This window comes from Cupressus sempervirens, chromosome 2 (assembly GCF_028749045.1).
Source record: "Cupressus sempervirens isolate cs-2001-9-10 chromosome 2, ASM2874904v1, whole genome shotgun sequence".
NCBI lineage: Eukaryota > Viridiplantae > Streptophyta > Pinopsida > Cupressales > Cupressaceae > Cupressus > Cupressus sempervirens.
In genome coordinates, this window is record NC_143119.1 from 347,789,176 (window position 1) to 347,800,234 (window position 11,059).

The 11,059-nt window shown below is 34.8% G+C and overlaps 1 pseudogene; it reads right to left on the bottom strand.

Annotated features, from left to right (window-relative positions):
- Positions 1 to 4,263: 4,263 nt before the first annotated feature.
- Positions 4,264 to 10,585, bottom strand: LOC149572559 (uncharacterized protein At4g15970-like; annotated as a pseudogene).
- Positions 10,586 to 11,059: the final 474 nt, after the last annotated feature.

Here is an 11,059-nt window from a genome sequence, read left to right on the forward strand (position 1 = left end):
CCTCCACTGAACCCAATATCATTGTCAAACATACATTAGTAAGCTTGAAATATTCTGGTATTGCCTCTCTTAACTGATTTCTCTCACCAAGGTTTTTCCAAAGCTTTGTTACCACTCCCTCTTCTTTTGGGTTCTCCATAAGAGCATATTGTTCCCTCATTATGTTTGCAAAAGAATATGATTGATCTCTCAGTCGAGATTCATCTAAAATTCTATTTATAGTGACTCCATTAATTACTTTAGGTTTGCAAAAATGTTGAATCAAAGTCGTCATCCTTCTTTGAAAATCAGTTGAATAGTTTAGAGACCAATATTGTGGAAAAATAATTGACATTGCTTCAAGCAGTTCCTCTAGAGGGAATCTAAATTTGATTTCTGATGAAAGATTGTAGCGAACTTGCTTGATAGAGTCAAGCACTGAGTCTTTGATCTTCTTGAAGCCTTCACTTGTAACACGTGAAAGTGCCTTCTCTATTACTAATTCAACTTTGCTTCCTACTTCATTGCGGTTGGAGTTAGGGTTGACTCAGGCATAGTACTACATTAGTATGTAAACTCCACGTACCTTGGCATATACCTCATCATTTGCACCAATATGTAAAACGTTCCCAATATTTTTTAAATTTGAGATTTCTAACCAGTTTGCAAACTTTGTTTCATCTAATGGTATTAATTGGTATAGAGTATCCAGGCTACTACATGTCATTTCACGCAGTTTATTATATTTTGCAATGTACATAGCTCTTTGTTGAACCATTTTTATAATATTTCTCATGTCATGTAGCATGGGGAGAATAATTGCTAAAGTTAAGAGTACCTTAACATTAGTTTGGCTTGAATATAGCTGAGAGAATCTATCTTGCACATAGTGGATTAGTCCAAGCAATGACTGGTATTCAAACATTACTCAATGCACTAGTCCATCCAAAGAGATCCATCTGGTATCATTGTCTTTAAGAAGCTTCCTCCCATTAGTAAGTCCTTCAGCAAAGTGTTGAAATTCTCGGACTCATTTTGGACTTCAACAGAAGTATTGGTAAATCTCTTTGATTAGAGATTCCACTTTACTTACACAACCAAAATTGCTGACAATTCCAAAAGCTAGATTCATTCAATGGGCCATGCAATGAATGGGAATAGCATAGGGTGCCAAATCATTCATGATCTTTTTGCAAAGATCGCCTTTATGACCTTGCATAACTAAAGCTCCATCCACTCCAAAACAAGCAAAATCTTTGGCAATCTCCATGCTATCCAAACCTCCAAATTCAATTAGAGTAGTCTTTAATAATTCATATAAATTTTTAGTTGTTGCACTACAATTCAATTTAGCAACAAATAGTAGAAATGGTTGATGACAAATATTGTTTACAGTATAAACATGCATGCACACCCAGAAAGTATTATCAATTGTTGTAACTTCATCTAGAGACAATGCAATGAAATTAGAGTCTTTAATTTGTCCTTCATATCTTCTTTTTCAACCTGTGCAAGACATCTAGCCCATTCCCACCCAATGTTTATTGACCATTGACTATTCAGATAGTTTCAAGTTTTCAAAAAGCACAATAAGGTAGGAATTGAAGGGTAGTTCATCATGGGACGTCCTCTACTCAATATATAAAACACCACACTTAATTGAACTACTTTTCTCATATTTTGCACTTCTGTTGCTTTCCCAATGAAATCTTCAATGGAACCTTTTACTCTAGAACACTTCTCCCGTAATTGCTAGTGTAACTCGTATATTTTGGCATTCCTAATATGCAGATAGTTCTCCTTTTTTTTCCAAGTTAGTATAAATTTTTCAACTCCATCTATAGTTTCCTTCTTGTAAACTTTACCGACATGCTTTTCAATGGTATCAATTTTAAGCCACAACCTCTTCCCCTTCTTTGTTATCTCTATGTAAATCTTACATTTGCACTCTACAGGAAGCTCACCATCAATTGGATTGGGCACTGGAACCAAAAATTTTCCACCCATTCTAACTGAAAATTCATTTTGGATAGATCCCAACAAGATTGATCTTTTGTTGATTTCAATTTTCTTTTCCCCTTTTGTGCATGAACAAGATTTATCGAATCAGTTAGTCTAGGATCGACTCCAACTCTATAATCTTAGTTTGTGACTCCCTACTTAGGGGAAGTGCTTTCAAATCTTGTTCAAGTTCATCCTCAACTGAGATATCAGGTTCACCAACTTGAACTTCAATACAGTTTGAGGGTCCAACTTGTGATGAATCTCCTTTTTCAATAATCACTAGAGATCTAATTTGTGAATCTTGTAGGTTGCCAACATTTCCACCACCAAAATATGTTGCTATGGTTTTGCATTTTGGTAATGATGGCCTCTCTTGGATTTCAAAGATCCTATTGGAACCCCTGTTACCCCTCTTGTTTGACATGGCAAACCGATAAAGGCTGCAAAAATATATCAACTTAGTTGTTGAACAAAAGACTCAACTATTTAGACTACATATAATAACAATAGTATGATTCATTCTCAAAAAAAGGGTACTACTACTATGGTACTACAGTCTACGGTACTACCCAATATAATTTGCAAACCTATAGGCTATCTTAGCATGTGAGATGTCCAGTCACTAGGGGACATTGGATAGTAAAACTAAAAAAACACCAGTACCACTGTACAAGTGGTGTAGTACCATTATTGACATAAAGAATAAATTAAAAATCACTTGCCTTTTACAAGAACTAGGGTCCACGAGTCAATGGCCAATACACTCAGCACTCCGAAAGTTTAGCAGCAATAAGAAATGCCAATCTCTAGACTAGAAAATAGCGAATTGTATAGAATAATAATATCTTATAGTCCAATCTAGGTTGGCAAATTAGGCAGGATTAACAAGCAGGAATGTCAATTGCAGGCAAAACACACCTTCCTATGCAAGCCCACAGTAGGAAATAGTTGGCTAAATAGGGTTGGTGATTGACACACGTTGGTAAAATGGCTGGTGACACCCAACCCAAGGGAAAATTATTCTGTTGTAGTAATGGCAAAGGCTAGTGATTTGTTTAAAATAAATATATCCAAAATGTATATTGCATTGGCAATTGGACCAATATTTTTAACCAATCATGTGATAACTAATGGGCAACTACGCCGGGTGTTGGACCCAAATTTGATAAATATCCAGCGATGTGGTTCACCTGCGTTGCATGCGCTATTCACCAAATGATGATTGACTCGTTAGACGAGATCACCAAAAGGTGAAGATTCGCCACTAAAGTAATCTCTGGTAAGATGTTAAAGAAGATGTATTCTATAATCCCCCAACAAATCAATGAGTAACTATATTCTTTTAAAGGGATAAGGGTTCCTATCAACATCACTCCAATGTTGACAAAAAACTCAATTAGAATTATAGATGGCAAGGTTTAGAAGCAGGGAAATTTAGAAAAATTGAACTCACAAATGACTTATTAGATGGAAGAAACGAAGATGCACATCACTGTTAGAGTAAATAATTATTATTTACGCTTTTACTTAAGTTTACTTAGGTTAATGCATTTAGCTATTAGTTGTAATTTAGAGTTGTTGACAACATGGGAGTTTGTTCCTATCTAAGTCATACTTATCTTCTCACCTTGATCGAGGATATCCCACCTTTTATGGACGTATGCTTAATTGTCAACCTTATCTCCTAGCACTTTCTAGCTTGTTCTACAAGCTTCCTAGAGGCCTTCATATTAAGGCTCTCCTATTGTAATTTCATATCTTTTGCATAGCAATAAATTTCCATTGTTGCAATATTTTCTCTCAGTCCATTTAGTTTCTCCAAGCTCCACCATTCCTTCTTTGGTTTCTCTTCAATAGGTTATTTGCATGTAGGTGATCTTGGTGAGCTGTGAAGTTGGCTTTCATCAACTTCTACATGGTATTAGAGCCTCCTTGCTACTTCTAGGCTGAAGGATTTTTGAAGTTGTGATTCAGAGACACAAACCCTAGTTTATTTGTGATTTTTTTCTTCCATCTAGGGGAAGAACATTTTTATGAAGCACTTTCGGCCTAAAAAGATGCTGCCATTGAGTTCAGAAGGTCCGTTACAATTAGGATCCACATAAAATTTGTCCATTTTGGCAATAGGTTCTCTGGGAGGCAATTTTTTTTCACCTAGCTAGCCATATGGACTGTACGGATGATATTTTGAAAAAAAAATTAAAAAATAATTTTGGCAGCAGCACTTGGCAATCACCTAGCGGCCACCGCGACACCACCACCGTGCCACCTGTGCTCAGCTTAGGTGCCACTACTGCTAGCAAAGCTGCCACTACTGCGACCTAGGCGACCTACCACCCTTGCTAGTGGAGATGCCCAGACCGTCACCCCTACAGCCACTGCAGCTAGCTACGGCCACCCACGTGCCACCACTGAGTGGTCCCTGCCAACTCTATAGTCTGGTGCATAGTTGGCATGTTCTGTGTGTGACATGTGGCATAGGTGCCATGTTGGCACCTACCACGTAGCTCATGCCACATCATTAGATCTACTGTATTTCCATGTGGCTGCCATGTGACACTACCACGTGGTAGTCTTTTTTTGCCACGACAGCCCGTATAGCTATCAATTTTAAGCTCAGGGAATGCTGACGTCAATCCTACATTAGCACTCTTGTAAGGTCTTCAATCTTTTTTTGACCTACTCACAATTTTTTGGCCATAACTTGAGCATACAGAGGTATTTTTCAAATCCAAAAGAAGCATCAAAAAGATGGTTTTGAGATGGAGACATTAATGTAGGTATTTTATGATTTTGATTTAGTTTTGTTGCCTATTTTTGTAGTCAAAGTTAGATGTTATGTTTATCACTCCAACAAGCATATCTTTTGCATCTCATCTCTATTTTTTGAAAACGTTATTTTTTTTGGAAAGCTAGTTCTGTCATCTTTTCAAAAATGCTATCATTTACTTTAGATTCTACCATATGCTCTTTCTATCATGATTTTGACATTTTTACTCTATGGTGGATATCTTGGGTGTTCTAGGTTTGAGGATCATTTTCATGGCATATGATCTTTTGTTTTGGGTTGTACTATCTTTTGTATTAGCTTTTTTCCCTTTCTAATCATTGTTGATATCATTTTTAAGCATATTTATGCAAACACACTAAGATAAAGTGTCATTCTTGCATTTCGGGTTCATGAATGTTGTTTTGAGACAGTTATACTCGCATTGTTTTATAAAGCACCATCGGCGGGTTAGTTGTTGCCATTTTTGTGCCCTATTCTTTTGTCAAGTGAGAATCCCTTCCATGAAATTAGCCCCATGATGTGTCAGTGATATGTGCCTTTATAGGTGTTTATCTCTCTCTCTCTCTATTCTTGGTTCTTTTTGTAGAGGATTTTGGCCCAATTTTTTAGTTGCCTGTCACCTCACCCCGTTTTCATTAAGGGGGGGTTGTTTAGTAGTTTCTAATGCTTCCTTGGTTCGATAGTTCAATAATGTGAGCTATGTGTTCAATATTTGATACTATATACTAGGCAATTGTAGTGGCTGCCTACCTATGCATTTCAATGAGATGGATCATCTACCATATAGAAACTCTCGGTTCGTGCCTTCTATTTTCTGTGGAGGTTCTTCAGATCAACAGTTTCTTTTTGATAGAATTTGTGACTTCTTCATGCTTTAGTGATGCTCTTCATGATCTCTTGTTCCTATTTTCTAGGACATTCCTCTAGTTGGAGGCTTCTTCAGTCCTTCGCTAGGTTTTCAGTTATCTCTTTTTGGGGGAGGATTTTTCCCATGTGGTTTTCTCTCTTTCCTTTCTTTCAGAGGTTGCATTTCTTTGCATTTGTATATGGGTACCTAACATGGCTTTGTTTCTAGGATCCATTTTGCATTTCATTTTAGCTGTTGTGAGCTTAAGTGCATTCCCCTAAGTTACACTTAAGGGGGGGTTGTTAGAGTAAATAATAATTATTTATGCTTTTGCTTAAGTTTACTTAGGTTAATGCATTTAGTTATTAGTTTTAGTTTAGGAGTTGTTGACAACATGAGAGTTTTTTCCTATCTAAGTCATACTTGTCTTCTCACCTTGATCAAGGATATCCCACCTTTTGTGGACGTATGCTTAGTTGTCAACCTTATCTCCTAGCATTTTTTAGCTTGTTCTAAAAGCTTCCTAGAGGCCTTTATATTTAGGCTCTCCTATTGTAATTTCATATCTTTTGCATAGAAATATTATATAGCAATACATTTCCATTATTGCAATATTTTCTCTTAATCCATTTAGTTTCTCCAAGCTCCACCCTTCCTTCTTTGGTTTCCCTTCAACAGGTTATTTGCATGCAGGTGATCTTGGCGAACTATGAAGTTGGCTTTCATCAACTTCTACAATCACTATTGTAGGCACAATATCTGGGGTAACTCCAACTAAGAAGCCTAAGACATGGATGGTATTATTAATTAAGGCCATCAAGAGAAGGTAGATAAGGATTGATTGGGGTCAAATCATAAGTGAAAATGTGGATCAATAGTTACAATGGTTCAAGACTAAACATAGGTTTTAAATGACTTTATACATAGTGTACCTTCTGAAAACCCATGAAAACTATTTAGGATTATTCAAGAAATGATCTCCTCATGATTATAAGGCCTATGTATACATGGTTTGACCTTAGATAGTCTACAGAAATAAGTTTCCAAATGATTGCCAAGAGTTCAGAATTGTCAATCATGCTTTTATATTTGCACTTATTTACTCCATTGAGGAAGATTTGGCCAAGTAAATAATAGAAGTCACAACATAGATCAAGAAGGTCAAAATATTTATAAATTTCTAAAATTTCACATAATTCAGGGTGGCTAGTTGTATGTCTTGCAATTAAATAAATATCCTAGGTACCATTGATAGGTTGATTTTGATGGAGTTATGTTGGTAGTTCTCAAACACTTGAAACATCATTTTGACAAAAAAAAGAAAAAAGAAATGTTTTTAGTTATGAATTTCAATTGGATCTCATTTTGTTCAAAATATTATGGATGCAAACTCAATGTTCCTATAGCACGTCTAATGAGTGGTGGATGCAATACCAATAAAGAGATGGAAGTTTGATTTGATTGTAACTTTCAACAAGGTAATGTATTCTTATTTAGGCATGAGCCCATTTCAAGCATCATTAAACCATGTACATAGATAATTATGAGGTCCACATTTTGGAATACTATAGAATGAGCCTAAATTTGGCACACGTTATTATCAACCTCCATATTCTAGAAATGGTCACAAAAATAGATTTGAAGGACTCTTTGTAGATATCTATGATACAAATAAGGTATATAGAAATTCAATTATAAAGGCAGTTATAAATACCTCAAAATTTGATGATATATATCATAGGGCCAAACATACAGTTTGACTTATGATGTTCATTGGGTTTACAAGACATTCTAACTAGGACCAATTTTGATGAAGTCCTTGGAATACCCCCTAACTAAGATACAAAAGGAAAAGGGGGAAGAAGGTGAATGCTACTATTTTTAAGAAGGAATATTCAACAACACGTAAAGAAATCACAAGTCATGCTAGGGAGGTGGCTATACAACACCATCCTAAAGTTTTGAAAGAATAGAAGGGTAAAGATGACAGGAAAAAGGTTGTTGCTACAACTAAATCTCCTACAACTCAGAAACAACCAATGTAGTTAACTATTTCTCCTTCTTCTTTAGGATAAGATCCAATAAATGATTTTCTAATTGCAGATACTACAATGAATGTTCCCTCCTCCTTTGAGAAGAAAAAGGTTGAACCGTTTAAGATTAGGACACCAAAGCCAAAATGACCATACCTAAAAAAGAAAGTACACAAGAGATTGAAGAAGAAATATTATGTCATGGATTCAACTTTGAAAATATTAAAGGAAGGAGAGGAACTTGAGAAAGAAGAGGTTCTACTTATTTTCTTAATGAGGTCTACCATTGCAAAAATCCAAAGGCTCAATTTAGTAGAACTCTCTTGAGAGGATATTTTTGACCTCCCATAAGGAGGTTCAAGTTAGGTTGCCTCACATGTGGTCATTCTAAAATTAGACTCAACAACCACATAAGAGAAGGAAATTTATGATCCCTTTGGGTTGGATGATTTTGACATATCATATTTTGAAGCCATCTCCAAATTAAAGGAATCCTCTTAGGAGCCTCAATTTGACTTGGGTACAAAAGACATCTCCTTGCAAGAAACATTTAGATATCTAGGCGAGGATGAAAGTGAATATGAAAATATTCCTTCAAAATAGTTTAGTTCCTTCATAGACAGAAACACATGTGTCTATATTGGTAGAAATCAAGGTTCCTTAAGAACTAGGGGCTCTTCCAAAGATTGAATGGAAGATCAAACATGCCACATTTCTACCAAGATTAACCATCACATAGTTAGCTCTAAAATAAAAAAATTAATCCCATTAATGTTAGCATCCTATAGTTGTAGCCTTTACTATAAACATCCTAGAAACCGATAAATAAATCATTTTTCTCTTTCGTTTTTCATCCATTACAATCAATCTTAATCTTCACATACTATTATCTTATATTATCATACAATATTGAAGTTTTGGACCTATTGAAATATTGCTATATTTTTTGATATTTAAAGCTCTTTTTCTAGAGTCCTTGTGAGATTTCCCCTTTTGTAATTCTTTCTTTATTCCCTTTTCCTACCATATTTTCCATTTGACTTATCCTTTTCCCATTGGGTTTACTCCATTCAATAGATCCTTATTTCTTAATAGATTTATCCTTGAAAAGTCTATAAATTCAATAATTGTTTTATTATCTATAGTTTCACATTTTATACAATATGTTATATCAAAAATCAATTTTCATTCCGTAAAAAAAAAACAAAAACTATGAGTGAAACACCCTTCTTTAGTCTGTGATGAGATTGCTAAATATAAATTATGTTTCAAATGCATTCAAACATTTTGTTTCGCTGTTTTTTTTTAATCCACTTCCGAATACATCCAAACAGTTTGTTTTACTATTCTTTTCTACTAATTATAATTTGTAACTTCTTGAATTTCTTCTCATTTTCCCTATATTTAAATCTCTGCCTCTAATCTAAAGTCAACTCTGATTTCTTATATTTATTCTGGGAGTATGTTCTCAATGACTAGACTCATTCAATTTATTCAATATTACTTTAGTTCTCTACTTTAATGTAGTTCATTTAAAACAATTTATCTTACACACCTCTTCCAAACAAGATGCTCGAAACCTACCAAAACTGAACATTAGATAGGAATTTGCATTAAGCTATAAAATTCTAAATCAATAGGGAAAATTATAGTTTCCAAATGTTATTCAAGAAACTTAGAATCTTTACATAAAATTCTCATGTATACATTATACAAGAGTTGACCATGATTTCTATTTGAATCACTCAAACCAAATAGCCAAAAAAAAAAAGACATTTGTGGACTTCAAGAACATACGCATTCCTCCCTAACTCTCCAATGCATATTTGTGCTATTGAATCCACTAGACTAAAATGAAGTCCAATCTTCAAGAGCTTCTGTGAGATCATGAACCTTAGCCTTCAATCCCTTGCAACAATCTGCATGCATTGTGCACACCACACTCAAATTCGTTCTAGATTCACAAAACCCACTAAAATATTGTGTATCAAGGAAGCGTGGTCGCAAATCTAGTCTAGAAATATTCTAGGACAACTTTATATCATTCCACACATCTTGTTCATTCAAGGAAGGCCTACTCTCCGTCCAATTGTTCCGCATCTCCGTCATTTCAGCAGTCCTGTTGTTCGAACGGAACAATATGAATCTTGTGTTCTCCCAATTTCTCATTTCATAAGGATCACCAAAATATCTATCGGTTGACAATTCAAAATTTGCATCTGTTGAAAATCTTTGAAATGGGTTTCTAAACCACAGTATATCTGAATCCTGCGCAAGAATGAAACTTTACCAAGTTAACTGCAAAATTAAAATTGATAAAGCCCAAATAAATCAATGTATCAATTGATTTCAGAAAAGGAAAGAAAAAGAACTCACAAAGAAAAGAAAATGGTAGCCTCTACATATCACATTGGTGAGAAAGAGGATTTTAGAGCGTGTCATATTCAAGTAATCCTCCATCATGTAGAATGTCTTGCCTGAGAAATCAACTCCTACAGTCTTCAATCAATAACAGTGTGGATGAATCTGTGTGTAGGTGTTGAATGCCTTTTCATCATGTGCAACCACCAGCAGATTGTTTAACAGTGGTTTTGTTCCTTCCCTAATTTCAAAGTTCTTCATAAACAACTCAAAAATTCTACCAGGCTTCATCCACACTATGTTTACATGGAAGCCCTGCCCAGAGCCAATGCCAACTCGTCCTATTTAATAGAATTCAACAAAATCAAATAGAATTCAACAAAATTGTTAAGAAATTCATTGTAATTCGTTATTCGTAATTTTGTTTCTTTCTTGTCCAAGCCACTAGTCTTTTAGCAAGAAAGAATGTTCTACGATTAGTGTTTTTTCTAACATCAATACTTCCTGCCCAATTAGCATGTAGAAATACTTTTAAGTGTAAATTGCCTCATATTTTGTACCATAAGCCATATTCTTAAGTACCTTATCTCATGATTCTTTTGACCACCATCATGTGATTTTCTTTAGCATTTGCTAAGAATCTTGCCACCATACTAACTACTAATGCAATGTTAGGCTTTATGTGTAGTACATACTACAATTTTCAAATCATTGATCTGTAAGTGGTCTAATCTGCCACCTTGGAATCATCATTTTTGGAAAGATTATGTCTAGTAGACATAGGGGTTCCAACTAGTCTTGAATGCTCCATTTCAAATTTCTTTAATATCTCCTTGATATATTTAGATTGAGTAATATAGATACCATCTTTCCTCTGTTGAATTTGCAATCCAACAAAGAATTTTATTTCTCCAAATGTAGATAATTCAAATTCTTTACTCATTTCTTCTGAAAATGCCTTGCACAAGTCATCATTTTCTTTTGTTTTCTTACTAGATCCAACTAGATTTCCTTTTCAATCTAGCAATTTGACATTTCCATCCA